Here is a 20,454-nt window from a genome sequence, read left to right on the forward strand (position 1 = left end):
TATTAATAAATAATTTGTAGACTTTTTAAAATTTAACTACGGAATTTTACAAAAGATTTAAATGAATTTATTATTTAAGTTATTTTAACCATTTCGTTGATAAAATATTTTTCACTTCTCAAGTGTAGGATGCTGGATCCATCGTTACAAATCATTTTATATATTGTTAGAAAGGCTTACATAAATTCTTAACCCATTTTAAAATGTATAGTTGACAAGTGAAAAAAACATATTTTAGAACAAAAAACAAGAAAAATGGCATTACATCTTTGCCATCTTTCACACATCTATCATTAAGCATAAGTATGGTAAAAGTGTAAAAGCATGAAAAGTCTAGAGAGAGAGTTGTGAAAGTTTTAACAACGTCGAGATCAGAGTGGAGTATTTTATCATCCAATATAACGTTAGAGAATGCACGGTACATCACACTAGTTCCTATCTTATAGCAATGTCAGCAAATTTATTTGGGCGTGGAATGGTGGCCTGCCGGCAAGATCTATCGAGCTCACACGAGGAGAAAACTGTCACCTCCAGACCCATCGCAGACGTCACTGAAGAAATCCAACGTAACTACAGTCTTGATCGGACACAATTTTCTGTCGGGCGCCATAACGACGTATGCTCCAATTCCCACAAATGTCGTTGTAGCGGACATGTAGTTTTTCAAGAGAAGAAATGGCTCATCTGTTCACTGTTCCTCTTAGAATTGCCGATGAACTAAGATATTCTATTATATAGAACGACAATGCCACCAAATATTTACTCCGATCGCTGTAAATGTGTTACTAATGCTTACCTCTATACATCACAATCGTATACCACTTTATACACGATACTCGTGCATCACTTAAGTTAAAGTAAAAAGAAGAATTGATATAAAAAAAAATTTATAAATTCTTAATAAATAAATATACACAGATTTATAACAATAAAAAACACCACACGAAACTATAAACTTCGATAAATTATGGAGGGATTTTTTTTTCTGTACGTAAAATTTTAAATTAGAAAATTCATTTACTGTTTAAAAATCTTCAATTTTATAATAGAATAAGTTAATTTTAATGTAAATGTGTTAGGTTTTAAATTATAAATATATATAAAGTACTAATTATGAACGGTTGTAAATTCCAGATAGATAAAGTTGTGAAGTATGTTTCATAAAGATATTCGGAATTGTTACGTCTAGAAACCGGTATAAGCTGATATTTGTGTAAAGTGGTAGCTTGTAATTTGCATAACGATGTTACCAAGAATGCGAAATGGTTATTAACTCTATGCAAATTTTGTTAAAATATAAAATTTTAACATTCATTGGTTTTCTATTCTTCCAAGGAAAAATATAACTTAGATTCTATAACGTATAAACCATAATTTTTCAAATTCGATTTTACTATATTTTTTATTTATTTAATATTTAATAAAATTCTTTAAAAATTTTAAATATAATTAAGTTATAATAATATTTTTCTTTTTTTTTTTAAAAAAATGCTAAATAAACTTAATATTTATTAATTTTGCCGACGTATCAAAAATGATTTGGCAAGAAAACTCGTGTGCAATTTTCATGTACTGTAAGTTTAATTGATGCAATATTAAAGAGAAATTAATAAGAAAGGAGAATTTATGCAGTTTAAATGGTTAAAGTTTAACAAGTTAGCTTCCTCCTATCTAAATCTTCAACTTAATCAAACTAGTTAAGGAATGACATTAAAATTTAGTGTAGAGAGGCTTAAAGTACACCAGTTGGCAAATGATGTGGCGCAAAATGGCCATATATCAAAATGGATACGATCTCTGGAGAGGAGGGATTACTAGAGACGAAAAATTTATGATTTCCCAGATGTTAGAACACGGGCGTGCACATTATCCCACGGGAAGACCAACTAGACCAGCACTTCTCCAATTCATTACAGTTTTTCTTATTTGATATACTGACCAATACAAATAACTGAACTGAGAGCTGGATATGATAGATTGGATCTTTCTCTTCAATTTTGGCTATCGAGATTCCGAATAATTGACAACTGCTCTCTTCTTTTATCTCCATTAATATAGACGAGATGATTTTTCTTTTTATATTTATTAAATATCGATGCAGTTTATTCGTCGCTTTTATCAATTGATGATGAAGATATTATCATCGTAACCATTCTTATGTGTCGCTTAATTGATGATAAATTTTTGAGTAGGACCACACGTGATGATAATATAATTTTTATGTTCCAATTTATCTAATATATTTTCTTTTTTTATATTCTATTTATAACTTCTTGTAAGCAAAATAAATTATAATCTAATTATATTAATATTTGCTTATGTAAGGTTAATTATTAATTATTTTTTTAAATTTTAATTAATTATTTTTAAATCAATTTATGCCTTATTATGGTTTTTTAACATATTTTAAAATTATTTTTATAAATAATTTTATTATAAAAATAATTTATTTATAAATATTTTCAATTTAAAAAAATATATATAAGAAATTTTTGCTGGAAATTAAATTGCTTAAACACTCTTCTACTTTCTTCCTAATGTTTATGGCTTTTTATATTAATAAATTCGTACGTAAAATATATTTAAATATTTAATTTAATTGAAATTTTATTTTTCATATATAATTTTAATAAAATAAAATTAATGAAAATTAAAATACGATAATAAAAAAATTATTTATGACTCGTAATTTATTTGATATGAATACTTTAATATTTAATTTATATAAATAAATATAATACTTTTTAATTATTATTATAGTATATTTTCTATAATATTTTTTTCTTCTAAACGTTTTGCACGAATTACTTTTTTATTCAGTAAATTAAATTAAAACGAATTTTTACCTCTTTTAATTTAATTTTCACAGACAAAAACCTAAACGAATTTCCTATTCAAAAAATTAAACACGCGAGAATTGATCATTTATCAGAAGTAAACAAAAAATTGTACATAATATAAGCATAATATATAATAAAAAAATTATATTTTTTTCCTATTCTGCAAATTATAAAAGGAAGAGAAGAAGAAGAAGAAGAAGAAGAAGAGTGGAATCTTTATGCAAATCGCCATTTCGTTCTATCATTACAGCTTCTGTTCACCCTCCAAAATGCTGTTTAATGATACATTATATTATTATTTTATCTTATCTTTAATATTCTAACTCAGTAATAAAATAATCAAGATAAAGAAAAGCTGTATCTTCTAGATAAATTATCCTTTTGATGGGATAGTTAGAAATTCAATGAGCTAGATTAGACTTTATTTACCTCTTGAGAATTTTATACAAAATTCCTAAGCAATAGAATTGAAACAATGTTCGATCTTCTCAGCTTCCATTGTTTTCGTGTATTTTTCTTTTATATTTTTAAATAAATTTCTTCTATTTTTAATATGCTAATATAAAGCTACCTTTTTAAAGATTTTATTCATTCAAGAAAAATTTTATTTTATTTCATTTTTATCTGTTATATTTAAATGTAAAATTTCCTCTTATATGTAATTTTTTAAAATGTTTTTAACTTTATAAACTTTAAAAAATATTGGGAAAAAAATTTTTTTAAACAAAAATAAAATAATTTTTATTTTCATTCCTTAAAATAACTCTTTTAATTAAGAGATAAATCAATGTTTACTAACTTTCCTTAAAAGAAAAATGGAAAAAAATGTAATAAAATTTTATAAAAGAACTATTTAAAATCATTTTTTTTAAATTTACTATATTTATTTATAAAAATAGTAATTTTAAAAAGTTTTTTTTTACATTAAAAACCCTTTCTTATGAGTAAAATTTAACTGTTTTATCGAGTAAAAAGTGCCGAAAGAATTGATTTATCAGTCTGAGATTGTTATTAATATTATAATAGAATTTGAAGCAAGATTAATGGATTTACTACTTTAATTATAAATGTTGTATAATCTTATATAATGTTTTACGAATTTATAAACGTAGTTCGAAATTCTACTACACTATAAATATGTGTTAGCGTAGTTAATAAATTTGTTAATTTAACTAATATATTATTTTAATAAATGATAAAATTTAATAAAACTCATAAAATTATTTATTTATTTATTTATATTTCTGTAAAATTTAATACTTACAGAAGAGAAATTGTCAAATTATTTCTCTATTTTTAGGTTATTTACAGGAGTATTTTATCATCTATAAGTGCTAGTGTTGTGAGTAGAGAGTGATTTGTGATGGGTTAATGGATTTAAGAACTATTAAAGTAACAAATTTGCTTTAGATTTCGATACATATATATTTTTTTCTTTATTAACCAGTGTATTGTTTTATTTATCAGTTAGAGAAATAGCATTATTAAACAAAGAATAAAAAACAAAATTGATGACGAGGAATGAAGAATGAGTGATATAGACCCAACCGACTTCCTTTCTAGTTACAAAGACGATTGTGGATGCTGATAAGAGAAGAGCACATTGTTTTTTCTCCCATTGTGTTCTGTGGTAAATTGTATAATTTTTGCTAATGTCTGGAATTAGTTAATTACCTAAAGATATTGTAACGAGAAAAAATAGATAACGAATATATATATATTTTTAAAAAATGTATATTTTTTTTGTCTTTAGTTTTTTAACAATGCTGCTTCAGCAGACAGCTTTCTCTATCGTGGCAACATTTTAGAGCACCCTCAGGTGCAATATAAGCGAAAACTTTACAGATTACAAAGCTTTTTAACTGTCTCAGCTTCTATGCTGTCATTGCAATTTCTGTCCAGTGCATTAGTTTAACGTGTAATTGCTGTTGCCTTCGTAAGAAGTCGACAGAAAAAATTATTCTAAGACAGAAAAAAATGAAAAAAAAGAATTTATTGCAGATAATTAGAGGAGCTTGTTCATTAGTAACGTTCGATTGTTTCCTAATATGTATGTCAAAAAATCATATTCACTAACGTAACTTCTAGATCCTCTAGTTTTTCAGATAGTTTTCTTTTTTATTAAATTTCTTCCTTCTGAAAGCAGCAGCAGCAGCAGCATCTTTATTAATGTAGCAGCATTTCTGTAAATTTATACTTAACTTTCGGCTATATTTTTATATACTAATATCCTAATGATGCTGAAAATTCTTTTTGTTGCATAGAGATACTGAAGATTCGACTGCTTTATAAATATAGTTGTAATGCGTTGGCCCTAAAAGTTGCATTTTCTTTTTTTAAAGTATTTTTTAAGTAAGTAAATTATACGTTTTGATTAAAATTTTAATTAAAATTGTTTCTACAATTCTACTTTACGCGCGATTCCTACTGATAAATGGAAGAATAATGAGTAATTTGCGTGTTATTCAATGTACAGGGTGGCTCAAAAATCACTGTTTTGGGTACACTTTTCTTTCACGAAATTTGAAGAAATGGATTAAAATATAAATTAATCTATTATTTAAGTATTTGAATTTTAGTCTACTTAATGATTAAGGACCATCCTTTATGTATCGTTATAGCAATAAATATAGGTCTATTTTAAACTATATTCTATATTTTAAACAGCATAAAATGCAATTTGTGTATAAAAGCATTTTATTTTTCTGGATTTGCGTAATATTTTTTTAAAGTAAGTATTATAGATAGATAAGTAAGAATATGCAACACAATTTCATTTTTTATTTTATTTACGAATTCAAAAATCAAAATATATAGACAAAATTTTATTTTCTTTTAAAGAATTTACCATAAAAAGTCAAATTTTTATTTAAAAAAATCATTCGTTTCGTGCTACGAATCATTTTAAGAATAAATTTAACTTTGTCAACACGCTAACTTCATCGAATTTGAAATTTTGATTCTGACATCTCTGCCTTTTTTACCGTTTAGTTTTACTGAGTTTGTGTAAACTTACGTAAATATTTGGTTAAAAAAATACATATATAGACATTAAATTTATGAAAAAAATAAATAAATTGTAACTATATTTATTTATTTATTTATTACGAAGAAAGGAGGATGCTTTACACTTACAATAAGTTTAGAACTGCTTGAAGATGTAAGCAAATCCTCTATGGATGTGGTTTAGATTTGTTGACCACTACATTAATAACATAATATAAATAATATGTATATAAGCCAATTTATGGAAGTGCATTAAGATTTTTCAATGATTCATTTGAATGTTTAATATATATATATATATATATATAAAAGAAGTACGATTCTCTTTAAAGTAATCAGATTAATAAGTTTTCTCTTATTAACATAGAAATATCTCTAGTTTATGGAAAAATAAAAAGATGAAAGTTGAAAGTTAAGTAGAAACAAAGTAATTCGAAAACTTGTACATAATATATGTAGATGTATAACCGTAGGAGGTTTTAATTGTGTTTTACTAAGTAGTATAAGATAAAGTTAAACTTTTGTTTTAGTCTTGTAGAAAAATTGACTATTGTTAATACTTTATGAAAGAAGACCTCCTACAGTGTCTCTTCTTACACCAACTTATTTTTGAATTTTTTTTCTTCTCCTGTAAGGTTCAACACATTTTGTTGACATTTTTCGTAAATTGAACTTGTTTTTCTCTTTTTTTTCTTAATGACTCCTAACCATCTCTCTCCTGTAGATTTCTCATATCACTTATGTGTTTAGAAGTAGAACTGTTTCAATTACGGGATGCGGCTCTCTGTGTTTTTTTATACTGTATATTATATAAATATTGTTTGACTTTTTCATTTATATACTTTATATTAATTGGTTTTTGGTTTCTTCATTTATATTATTATTTATTTTTTAGTTTTTAACATGAATTTGCTCCACGTTTTTCATTGTGTTAAATGCTTTAAATCATTAAAATTGAATATTTATAGACTATTTAGGCATTAAAATGAATATTAAATAATTAAATTTAAGTTAATAAACGGAAAAATCTTTATTTATTACTTATTTGTCTGTAATTTTTTTTTGTTTGTTTAAAACAAGTAAAAATAAGAATAGAAACATAAAAAATTGGTAATTTTTTTCATCCTAAATTAAAACTATTTTAAAATAAAATAAGAAAAAAATAATTTATTTAAAATACATATTAAGTTTATAGCTAGAGGTTTATGTTATTTTAACACAATAAAAATTTAATAATGATCTATAAGTAATTAAAAGACATTAAGATCTCTAAATATCATTTAATTTCATAAATCTTTTTACAAAAATAGATTTTAAACTCATTAAAAATTCGAATGCCAATTTTCTGATATGAAGAATAAACAAACTTTCATTTACTCTTTGCTAAATTTAATGGAAAGTGGAGAAATGATGTTTGCACAGAATGACAAGATGAAGACTAATAAACTCTCCTTTCTCTAAAGTATATTCACATAACTACAACATAATTTTAAACCCATTTCTATTTTATCTTTAAATGAAAAAACAAAAATGTTAAAAAATTACAACTTTATATAAATAAGATTTTTACTTAAAAATTGTATTATAATGAAATAAAGTTTTTAATAATAAATAAAATCGAAGTGAATATTTTATAGATTCTTTATTAAATTTAAACAAGTGTTGAAATATTCATGAGATTTACTGTGCTATTTCTAGCTTTAGGCTACATACTGTTCGTTATATCGGGAATCGCTAATATGTTTGCTTCATCCGTCCGTTCTTTGCATAGTACGTGTGTAATATAAGTACTTTTAAGAAATTTAAACTCGTAAGCCAGAAAATAAAACTAGTTTTACTAATTCTCAGCTTATAAAAGGCACGTAAATAGCTAGAATTATCCAACTTAAAGACAGTTTACAAGTTTAAAAACATTATGTAGTTGTATTGATCAGACCAGAAACTATTTAAAATATGTCAAAATAATTATTTAAATGACTTTAATAATTAATTAAACTTAGTTAAATAATTATTCTGATCGGTTTAGAAGCAAATTGAGCCATTATACAATTTCTAAAAGCAACTAAAACGATAATTATATAAACTTATCAAACTATTAATTAGTACGTTGAAGAGCTTACAACTATATTTAAATGCTAATTAAAGTTAAAATTATAGATTTATTATGGTTTTTACAGATGTTTTAAAGTTAATCTCGTGTTACAAATGTCTTTATATACTTTTCTATTGCTCAAAGTAATATAAAATAATTTAGTTTTGTACGAAACATAAAAAACAAAGACAAAAGTAAGAGCATTTTCGATCAATCCAAACTATAAAACTGATCTTTCTAGATGGAATTATGTTTGTCAACTCGGAATAGGATTCGATGTTAAAGTGTTAAGTACTAAAATCTCGAGTGTTTGAATGTGACAGGTCTACATTTATCCGCAGTCTTAACTTCACTAGCTCAAGTGAAGTGTTTTATCTGCGTTAGAAGTATCGCCACCTGAGTCTAAATACAACCATATAATGCTTTTTCCACATAAACTGTTTGTGAGTTTGATCTTCAAACACCTGAAACTTTTTATTTTAACGTTGTTATTTTGCTTAAAAATACATTAAAAAAATAAAAATAAACTAAGAAAAATTAAGATGATAAGTGCCTTAATTTAAAATTACATCTGCATATTGTTTAATCTCATTATCTAACTAGATATGTATGTTAATTTTGTATATATGTAAATGTATAAAATAATTTAAGTTGTAATTTTTATGCATTAAACAAGAACATAAGAGTTTTAATTATCGTTATTTTTTTATTACGAAAGTTTAATAAAGTTAACTTAATAAATTCAGTTTATATTTTAAAAATTAAAATAAACTTTAAATTATTACTTAATTGTATGTATAAAAAGTATACACACAAAAGTATAAATATATTAAAAGTATCACACAATTTGAAAGCAATTTATATATAAATAAATCTACTTAAAGATGTAGTAATATAACTAATGCATTATGAACACATCAAATCTGATAAATAAGATAAAAATGGAAATATATATATATATATATATATTGTTATTTATAAGAGAAAAATGTTGTAGGCTTTCAGATTGAATGAAAAGATGACAATCATATTGTCCTCATTTCCACTTCACAGTTTCGAACATCACGAGTTTAATACGTTTGTAGATATGAAACGAAGCAACTTTGTACTTAATCCTGTTTATATCGAATCAAACTGTGGTAGTGGAATGGCCACAACCATCCAATCAATACACGCTTTTGGATATAACAGATTCAGTCCAATGTTGAAAAATACGAGGGTTTGATTGAGGAATAGATATGATATCTCTTACTCCGTATTTTTGCTGGATGCATCTGAAGTGCACAACATCAGTTATACAAGGAATCAGCTTTCATGACATGATTCGTTTGGTTGGTTTCGTTTGGAGTCAGCGAATTGTAAGTGGCAATCTTCGAATACCATCTTACTGGTTACGATAAAAGAAAAAAAAAATACCACACAAAAATTCTATTCAAACATGTACTTTAGAGTCTGATGAATTAAAAAATATGTCTTTGTACTCTAAGATATTATTGGTAAAGATTAAACTAACAAAGAAAACAACGTTGTTCTCTTATGTGGCTTTTCATAGAATGTTACTGGATATAAACAGAAGTTTTGAAAATTTTCACACACGTTATAATATTTAAATTGATTTTTTTAAAGTTTATAATCATGTTTACGCTTCATCTCGAAATTATATTTGAATCTTTGAAATAAAACAGAATGATAAATTTAAGATTTAACTGTGATCTTGTGAGTTAAAATGCCAACACATCCTTGAATTATGTGAAAGATATACATAATTTGATACAATTGTATAATTTTATAGTGTATAAAGATGCTTAATCACATATTTTTCATTTAAAAAACGAAAATAATTTGAAGAAAATTTATATTAAATAATTACAATTTTAGAAGACAATAACAAAAATTGAAACAAAAAATTAAATTAAAACAATAATAATTTAAGGAAAAATTACAGAAATGGAAGACAAGTTTGACGTTAGATCAAGCACACATCATGACACTTGAAAATTAATTTAATTATAATTTTTATTTTATGTACTTCAATTACACTTTATTTCTACATGTTTTATATAAGTTGTATCAGATAATAAACTATAAATAACAAATATAGACAGATATAAGACTCAAGAAACACTGAAAGAACCATCACATATACAAGAAACATATATTCCCATATACAGTTTTAACAATAGTAGATTTATTCTAATTGTATTTATCAATATAATAGTCATATATAATGATAAATTATATTACCCTCATACCTTTATATATGAAAACAAAATAAAGTTATATAAATGTAATGTAAATTTAAATTATTTATTTTTAGAATTTAATATAAAACATATTGATAAGTATCTGCTTATAACGTTTGTTTATTATTAAATAATAAATAAATATTTTAAATATAACTTTAATTATAAAGAAAAATATTACAAAAATTATTTATTTATAAAAATAAAAAGCCAATTAAATATATTTATTAAACTTTAATTTTTTGGGCTAAAAAATGTTTACTAAAAACTTAAAAAATATTCATTTATTTTATTTTGTTCTTCCCATAGGGAATAGCGATTATAGATTGGCTCACAACTATATGAAAATCAACGAAGTGACTGAATTGGATCCGCATCCCTTTCCTTTAATAGACAATATCATCAATGGATTCGGAGGATGTAAATATTTTACAAAATTGGTCTTAAAAGATGGATTTTGGCAGATTAGAATTAGTGAGGAGACTAGAAAGTATACGGCATTTGTCACCCCATTTGGACATTATCAATATACTCGTTTGCCTCAAGGTTGGAAAAATTCTCTGGCATTATTTCAAAAAATTATGAATAAGGTGCTGGGGTGTCTTGCAAATTGAAAAAGTCCGGAATTATATCGACGATATAAGCACAAGGGCCGACAATGAAATAAGTAATGCGGAGCTCACTTATCAAGTATTAGAGAGGTTATACAACGCAAACTTTGTTATAAACCTAAATAAATCAGAATTTAATGTAAATAAAATCAAATTCTTGGGAAGAGTTATAGACGGTTTTAGCATAACTACGGCAACAGAGTCGATCGAAAAAGTTCGTAATATGCCTCGGCCTCATGATTTTCACACGGTAAGGTGTTTCACGGGACTGGCTGGACACTTCCTCGCCTTTATTCCAAATTATGCCGCTATTGTTCGACCTTTAGATCGACTTAAACAGAAAGACGTTCCCGTGGAGTGGACGAAAGAATGTGAGCAAGTATATCAAGAATTGATTCAACGAATTACACCGAATCCTATATTACAAACTCCTGATTGGAAGCTGAACTTCGAGCTTTGTATAGATGCTTCCCATTATGGCAGCGGCTCTATATATCAGCGGAACACCGATGAGATTCGAGGAAGGCAACTACGAGTTATAGGATACCAATCATATACTTTTACATCAGCAGAGGTTAACTACAGCACAACTAAAAAGGAGTGCTTAGCCGTGATCAAGGCGATTAAATATTTTCAAAGTTTCTTGGAGGGAAGGGAATTAACCGTGCATACCGATCACCAAGCGCTTACCTTTTTAATGGGATTAAAAGAACCGAAAGAAAGGTTAGGTCGGTGGCAAGTCTTTCTACAAACCTATGATATGAAAATTAACCATCACATGGAAAAGAATTAACAGACGCAGATGCCATCTCCAGATTGTGTCCCCGCGTGAAATCTATGCCAATCCACTAAGTCGACAAACACAAGTGGCAAAAGACCAAGAATGGCCGGTTGATTGTCCCGAAAAATATTCAAAACAGCATTATGAAGCGGTATCATGATGATCCGGACAGTAGGGGTCATGATGGGTTTTGGAGGACTTATTACAACTTATGGGCACGGTTCTGGTGGCCTAGCATGAGACAAAGTATCCAATGTTACGTGCAGATCTGTCCGATATGTCAATCCGTCAAGTTTAAATACCGACCCCGTCAAGACCAACTCTATTTGCCCCCACAATCAAAAATACCCTTCGATACGGTACACATTGATTTTGCGGAGCTTCAGAAACGCAGTGAAGGGGTAAGAATGACTAAATCATTTCTAGTGATAGACGAAGCTACACGGATAACTAATGCTAAAGCTATAAAGGAAGATGTGCGTAGTGTCATCCGTTATTTGGATAGTTTACCATTATTCAATAATGTAACTACTATCATCAGCGATTGCGGATCTACCTTTAAATCGGACAGTTTCAAGCAATGGGCCAGAGACAGGAATATCACATTAAAAACCGCATCACCTTATCATGCTGCCGGGAACGGAGTGTGTGAGAGAAAGATACGGGATCTCAAGAAATTCCTTAATTGCTATCTGGATTTCAAAGGCAGGTGGAAAAGTTGCTTGGATGCTGTAGTTTGCCACGAAAATCGTAGCTACAACTCTTATTTAGGTTGCTCTCCCATTATTCAAATGGCAACGTACAGTTGTTAAACTAGAGGCTGACAGCGAATTCGTATTATAGATTTACATCGTATGAAAAGGAGCGTACCGAAGAACAACGAAGGAAATATCGAGAATCCATCAAAAAATATTATGATAGGAAGCATGCAGGACCTTTGGTAAACATTAAAGTTGGATCCTGGATTTTAGTTCAGAGTGGTATGAGGGGAAACGTCCAAACATTAAAGGACCTTAGCGTGTCGATAAAGTAATATACTACGACAACATGCCTAAAAATGTAATATATAGAACGGAAAATAGAAAGATAGCTCACCTCACCAATATAAAGTTGTATCATCACAGGGGTGATGACAAGGCTAAGAAGGGAGGTGTAAACAGTTTAAAATCTGCTACTCATTAGCACCTCTCCCCACTAACTCCACATCTGCGATTGTCGAGAATTCGGAGAACTGAGGGGTCACGAAGGGGAAGGAAGAGCTTAGTCAGGGGATAGAGGAGAGAAAGGTCACCACCTTTCAGACTGGACATATGTGGAACAGACGTTGAATTCATCTGTGCTTGTGATCGCCTTTCTTTTTAGTTCAATTGTTGTATTGTTAAAATTTGTAATATTACAATAAATAATGTTTAAAAATTATTTATAGATAGAATTCATTTATTAAATTAAAAAAATATTTACAAAACTTTGAATAAATATTTTATTAGCATTATTCTAAAATGTTTTACAGTAAGCATAGCTAATTAATTAAAGTATACATAATATGCAATTTTTAAAATTAGTAAAACACAAATGAACGGCAAATTAATATTTAATAAATATATAAATAATTCTTGAATTAAATAAACTTATTATTAATTTAATTTTGTTTATAAATTTAATTAAAAAATTTTGCGTGTTTGCTTCTCCTTAAAGCACATATACTTGCAGAGAAGAGACATTTACAGGGGAAAAGAGTTAAAAAATTGTCATCTTGACCATAAATAAACTTTTGATTAGAAATCAATTAAAATATATTCAATAAAGCATTAAATTCTTAATAAATAAAATAACAATGGCTTATTTTTTATTTTAGATTTAAAACATAAACATAATATAAATAATAATAATTTTCATTTATAAATTGAAAGAAACTATCATTCTAACAACATTTAATCCTTATCTCATCCATAACTTATTACAACAGCAGCACACGGAGTTATTGTCACTACAAACTTCTATCGAAAGCTATCCCTGTGGGACACAATCCATCAGTTGACTCAGCTGCATCATTATTGTAACAGCACAAACCGAATAATCAATAAATTTAAGAAAATATAATTACTGTATGACAACAATGTTTAATGAATAACATTTAACGAATATTATTCAGTTTCGAATCATTAATAAGAAAGGAGCAAGCGGTGAGGTTTGCGAATGGCCGATATTGAGGAGAGAAAGCACACAAGATCTATCGCTACAAGCATCTCAATCGTGTTATGCCCAGGGGTAAACATCAAACGAAGATGCCGACGTGAACCAACTCGTACCTCGTTATCCAGACTTCCCAAACCTCCGGCATAGAGTGAGTGAGGCCCACTAATTCCCCTTGGTACCTTTCGTACTCAAGACTCATTCTCGTCAGTCGTCTCTCTCTCTATTTTACTCCATAACGAGGTTTATGCTGTGCAAGGAACCGACAGCCCGTTGCCAGTTGGTGGTTCTAGTTGTTTATTCCGCACCGTTGCTCCTTACATATAGCTAGAGTGGGAGTTGTTCTCTTGAGAATGATACGCTGTAGGCTAAACATCCAGTTTAAGTATTTTCTAACTCGAAATGCTTTCGTTCTGCAAAATTACTACGTAAAGTACGTTACATATTATGAATGATAATTAGTATTGAGATTTTAAATGGCACGCTTGAAATTTTTAATTTATCATTTACGCTGTAAATTTTTACGAATTATTTCCAATGAAATTTTTATTATCTAGGTTACGAGATGTTTCATTTATAAAAAAAAAAACTTTTCTGAAGTAAAATAAAAATATTTAATCTTTTTTCTCAAAAAAAATTTTGTACGCGATATTTTAATACAATTTTATACATTTACATTAAATTAAATGTAAAAAAATGCATAACAAGTCTTTAAATTACAGAAATATAGATTTATCTTTACATTTTTAAATTATAATATTCTAATATTTGATGAATTTAATTATGTATCTATTAGATAAATAATTTTATGCACAGATTCATTAGAGCCATTAAATTACATATAAAGTTATAACAAGAATTCATTGGTGAAATTAAGCATACGTCTATGCCTGTTTACGTATATAACTCTACGTTCTAATACAGTAATGAGATAGGTAGGCGATTATATTCTGTCCACTTGGCAATGCAAGTTCACTGGTCGCTCTAATGCTCACAACTACTGAGAAAATTGACAGATTAATGGTGACTATACTATTGTCCCAAACTCCTGGTCTGTCAAGCTGGCAAACATAACGCGATTAGTCACAAATCCCCAGTAATTAACGACAGTGTGTGCACCATCAGACGTAGTTATGTCCTCTTTGCTGAAATCTTCGTTTTAAGCTTTTAGATGAGTTTAATGCTTAATTTAATCAAGTACTTTCTTTTAAATAGTCTTCTTATCAATTTTGATGGTTGAATTGGTATCTGGAATTTCTTTCTTTTCCTTTTCTTTTTTTTTTATCAATTTTTTCCATTTGTCTAAATTGAATGTATGGCTGGTTTCTATTTAAAATATGTTATCCATACAGAAGAATGGGAAAAGGGGAAGAAAAAAAAGAAATAATCATGCTAAAAGCTTTATAAGATATATATATTTTTTTATTTTTAAAAATTTGTTTATTGCTTAAAAATCTTACTGCAGAAAATGATTAATATTTCATTTCCTAAATATGATTTTGTTCTGTTTATCAGTTTAAATTTTAATTACTCAATTTAAAAATTGTCTTTGTTTTACTTATTTTAGTATAAAGTTTTTAAAAAAATTATATTTATTTACTATTATCATCTATTTAAAATGATTTAATAAATAAATGATAACTTTTCTCTTATACGTGTTATCAATTTTATAAATTTAAATTAATTTATTAAATATTTTTAATGTTTTAATTTTTATTATAAATTGTATTAATTCATTTAAAGTAAATTTTATAATATATTTTAAAATAAATTTTTAAATTAATTAATTTAAAAATAATAATAATTATTATTATTTTCTTTTAAAGTATAAGTTTATATCCGATTTACTTGCTTAAAAAGCATAATTTAAGTCTTCTTGAAACTGATTTTAAATAATTTATAAAATGAATAGAAGAATATGTTTATTTTATAAATTAATTATATGCACTTTCTATTTAATTGTTCTTGAAAATTTTATTAAATTATTTTTTATTCTATCAAAATTTATTTTTATAAATTATAATACAACAGAATTTTTTTTAAAATATTTTGTTTTTTGAATCTGATTTTGACAACTCTTTATCAACTTTATGCATTTTCTTATTCATTTTTACTTCTGTTCTCTTCTTGAAAGGATAAAGAAAATAAAATTAAAAGTAGAAAACAAATTTCTTAAAATATATTTTTCTAAAGAAGTTGCTGTTTTAAAATATATCAAAATTATACAAAGATATGCCAAAATTCACTGATTATAATTTTAATGGTTGAACATATATTAATTTATTGTAGTGTAGCCATTAATATAATTATTTGTGTCATTATAAATGGTAGATTATTCATTTTACTAATTATATTCTCATGTTTGTCTTAAGAGACAAATAAGTGATTAACTAAACTAAGAATAATTAATATATTTTAACTGTTGTTAATAATATTCAACTTTGACATCTTCTATTTTGTTCGACAAAATATTTTTGATGTAATGAATTTTGAAATTAATTTGTTTCATGGGAAAAATTGAATGTTTCAATCATTATCAGCAATTAAATTAATTCAATTAACTCCTTGTTGTTGTATGTCTCTTAAGGATAACTTTAAAACTTCTTAAAAATTCATTTTCATAGATTTAATTTTAAGCAAGATTAACTACTTTATATTCTTACGCAATTACCGAAATAAATATTTGTTTGTTTATCTATTATCTGAAATAATTCATTATTTTAAACAAAATCTCAATATTATTATTTGTTTTAATTAATAGGCAATTAAAGAAAATATTTGTTGAAAAATTTTTACTAATTACAATGTTTAGTACGAATCATTTTAACGTGTAAATGGTTAATAATTCTCTCTTCACATATAAATAAATGTATTATAAATTACAGGATATCCGGAACTTCTCTTTCTCTCTCTCTCTCTCTTCCTCCTCTCTCTCTCTCTCTCTAACTGGTAAAGCTTGGAATAAAAATAAATATATGAATAACACAACTGTTATTATAATTTAAATCGATAATTTTAAATTATTGCAATTAAATGAAGTTTTACATTTAGATTGGATATTCTATTCGGCAATAAATTGGCTTATTAGTGAACAGAATTATAATTAAAAGCATTAAAAGGTCTTCGTAATTTAAACTTGTAACAAACTTTTTCTTCATTTTAAACATAAAAATAACTTTATTTTTTAAAATTTAGTTACGTTTAATTTTCAATTGATAAATTCTATAAATATATTATTTTAGAATTTAATTTTCTTTTTTTAAATTAAATTATGTAAACAAAGATTCTACGTTAGACGTTAACTGAATACAAACTTAGTAAGGATTGGTTAGAATATAATTGTTTTAAGGTTTATTATTGGTCAAAAATTTAAAAAATACGGACGTTTAAGCTTACTATTTAACTTCAAAATTTATTTTTAGTTAAAACTATTAGATAAAAACACGCAGAAAATATATTTTAAATTCCTAATCTTAGTTTGAATTACTTTTCCTTTTAAGTTTGTTTTCCATGTAAGTTTAAGTTAGTGTATTTATTTATGATTTAACATGTATAACAATAGGATTTTGGATACAGAATGTCGTGTAGAGTTAAGCACACATAAAAACACACATTGAATTTACTATATAATAGTATAAAGCAAAAATAAACATTAATTCCTTATTTACTGATGTTTTTTTCTGTTAAATTTAAGCTTTTTAATAAAAATTCTAGATAAATATCTTTGAAATTTAAGCCCTAGATAAATAAACTGATTAATAATTTAAATTTAGAAAAATATTTCTTAAAAGTCTTAAAGAAAAAAAAATAAATGAATAATGTAAATAATAAAAATGAAAGAATAATCGATTTAAAAAAATTTGCTGATTTTTAAAAATATTTACCAATAATTTTATTATTATATAATGTACTATGATCGTTTAAATTGATTTTAGTTTCTGTGATGTCCATTATGTTAAAAGATCAATTCGTTCATCTGTCTAGGACACTGTAACTTCGTTAGTGAGATCTGGCAGAATGAAAACGTTGGAAAAAAAAAAAGCCAAATTTTAAGCTTGAACACAAAATTAGATAATTTGACAATTAAAATAAGACATCTTTTAATCTTAGGATCGATATAAATCCAATAGATTTTTCATTGATCATTTTTCACTCGATGATCGATATTTTTTCTTCCTTCTATTCAATGATCAATATTTGACTTCGATGCCAATTAAATTCGTGAAAATATAATTCTCTCTAAATTATAATTATCTACAGATTATTTTCCAAATTTTAATGCAGTATTTTTCATATTTAAGTTTAAAAATATCATTTAAAATGTTTTTAAAAAATAAAAATAGAAAATTTAAATTACAATCTTCTTAAGTTTTTAATGTTAGAAGCGAAAATAAACAAAAAAAAAAAATTTTAAAAATGGGAGAACGAATAATAAATTGCGACTGAATTCTAAAGAATTTAATATATGTATATATATATAAAGATTAAAAAGTATATATTAATTAAGTAAAATAAATGAAAAATATTCCTTATTCATTTCTAATATTTTTTTTATAATTCTCGACAAGAGATTTAAAGTATGGATGATTTTTAGAATAGAAACGAAATAGATTTTGTACAAGAGGCAAAAATACACAAGAATTGAAAAGAAAAGTATGAAAAAAAGGAGGGAAGGTGTACGTGAAGAGAAAAAGAAAATGAAATATGTACAAGAATTGAGGAGGAAGAATGTTGAATGATGTACCTGAACTGAAAAGGAAAGTAGAAGAAATGAAAGGTGTACAAGAATTGAGAAGGGAAAAGAGGAGGAGGAGTGGGAGGAGGAGGAGGAGCAGGTGACCAAGAGCGTAAAAGAAAAAAAAAAAAAAAAAAAACACCGTATAAAAGAGGTGTAAAACGAGAAGAGAGGCTGACATATTAAAAAATATTTATTATATCTTTTATAATTAAATGTGTATATTCCGAAGAAGAGAAAAAAATAAATAAACAACGAACTATATGCTATCGTGAATATATAATAAAAAAATAAGAAATAAAAGTATAAAATTACAACTTTTTATAATATTTTTAGCTTGTTAACTTAATAATAATTCTAGAAAAGGAGAAGAAATAATAATAATAATAATAATAATAATAATAATAATATATAAACATTTTTAGCTTCTTAATTAATGATTTTCGTCAAGGTATTTTATTTTAAATATAATTAAAAAATGTTCTACACTTATTTTACATGTAAATTTTTTTATGTATTGTCTGAAATAATGATTGTAAAATAAGTATATATATATATATATATTTCCTTTTGTTTTCCGGAAGCAAAGAGATGATAAAAATAAATTTACACGAGTTTCGTTTTATGATTTGTAGAAATACAGCAACGTTAGCAAACATGAAGGTAATCGTACTGTATACATTGTCTGAAGTTGAAAGCCGAATTCAAAAAGTGCAACTCAAGCAATTCTTCATCCAATGAGATCAGTCAGCTCATAAATTGTCTGTGTACAATGCGAAACGTCAACAAATTATCAAAATAGCACATCAGCTGACTTTAAATTCCTCTTTGCCAAATTTTTTTCTTCTTTACTTCTTCTCCGAAAACTTCTGTTCGAATTAATCAAAAAAATATATTTTTAAACCTATAAATATTTTAATAAATGTTTATAAATTATGATATATTTTTTTAAATTTTAAAGTATAAATTCTCTGCCAGAATTTAACTTATATCATTTGCCACAACAGTTTATAAGAGGAGGAACGATGCTGATCTTTACTATTCTTGTACTGTACAAGATACAAGACTTTTATTATTATTATTTTATAAAAATTCTGTCGTTAATTTTACTTTAAGAATCAGTAAGAAAGAATTTTAAGAAAATGATTATCGTGCGTAAAAATCATAATTATTTCAATTATAAACTACAGGATTATCTTAAAGTATTATTATGATGTTTGAGATAGAAAAAAGTTAAATATAAATTATAAAAAATCCTCGATTTAAGAGAAGTTAAAAATTTATCGTCGATTTGGAACAAAGTTAAATAAATAAAGGCAACGATCTATAATTGGGAGGAGTAAACATTTCAAAATCTTCCAATATTCAATATTAAAATCAAATCAATGCTTTGCTGTCATTATCCATTGTCTACTTCTAGCAAATTCTAATTATCATCTATCTCCTTCCAAACTAATAAGTTCCAAAGTCTCATCAATCCCGAAATAAATTTAAAGATATTTTTCCAAGAATTTCATACATTTCTTATCATTTTTTGATTAAATATACTTGAAATTTTCATTAATTAGTATAATTAATAAAGATAAATTAAGAATATTTTCAATATTAAAGTCTTATGTAACAAATATCTCTCATTCTGTAGATTTATCTATTTATTAATTTTTTTAAAAAGTTGTTACGGTTTATAAAAAGACAATGAATATATCAACCGACAACAAAGTCACAACGGATAATGCTATTTCCATTGGGAAATAGCAACGTAAACTATACCAAGATCCTTCTTTCAAACAAATTGGATACTGTAGCAATCCAATGAATACTGAGGTTTAGTGAAATTTAATAAAACTGCAGATTTATCTCCTTTTTTATTTTATTTTTTAACAGAAGTAGAGAGAGGGGGAAGATGGAGAGCGAGAGTGAGAGAGAGAGAGAGTAAGCGAGAGAGAGAGAGAT

The 20,454-nt window shown here is 25.9% G+C and overlaps 1 long non-coding RNA gene across 1 annotated transcript; it reads left to right on the top strand.

The window, feature by feature from the left end:
• The first annotated feature begins 1,589 nt into the window (after positions 1–1,589).
• LOC136989362 (uncharacterized) lies at positions 1,590–18,478 on the top strand. The gene is made up of 4 exons (XR_010882908.1): positions 1,590–2,275; positions 4,141–4,232; positions 4,308–4,470; positions 18,361–18,478. It is a non-coding gene; the product is annotated as an uncharacterized lncRNA (long non-coding RNA).
• Positions 18,479–20,454: the final 1,976 nt, after the last annotated feature.

The sequence above is a fragment of the Centruroides vittatus genome, unplaced genomic scaffold (genome assembly GCF_030686945.1).
Source record: "Centruroides vittatus isolate TY-2023 unplaced genomic scaffold, ASM3068694v2 scaffold_490, whole genome shotgun sequence".
Taxonomy (NCBI): Eukaryota; Metazoa; Arthropoda; class Arachnida; order Scorpiones; family Buthidae; genus Centruroides; species Centruroides vittatus.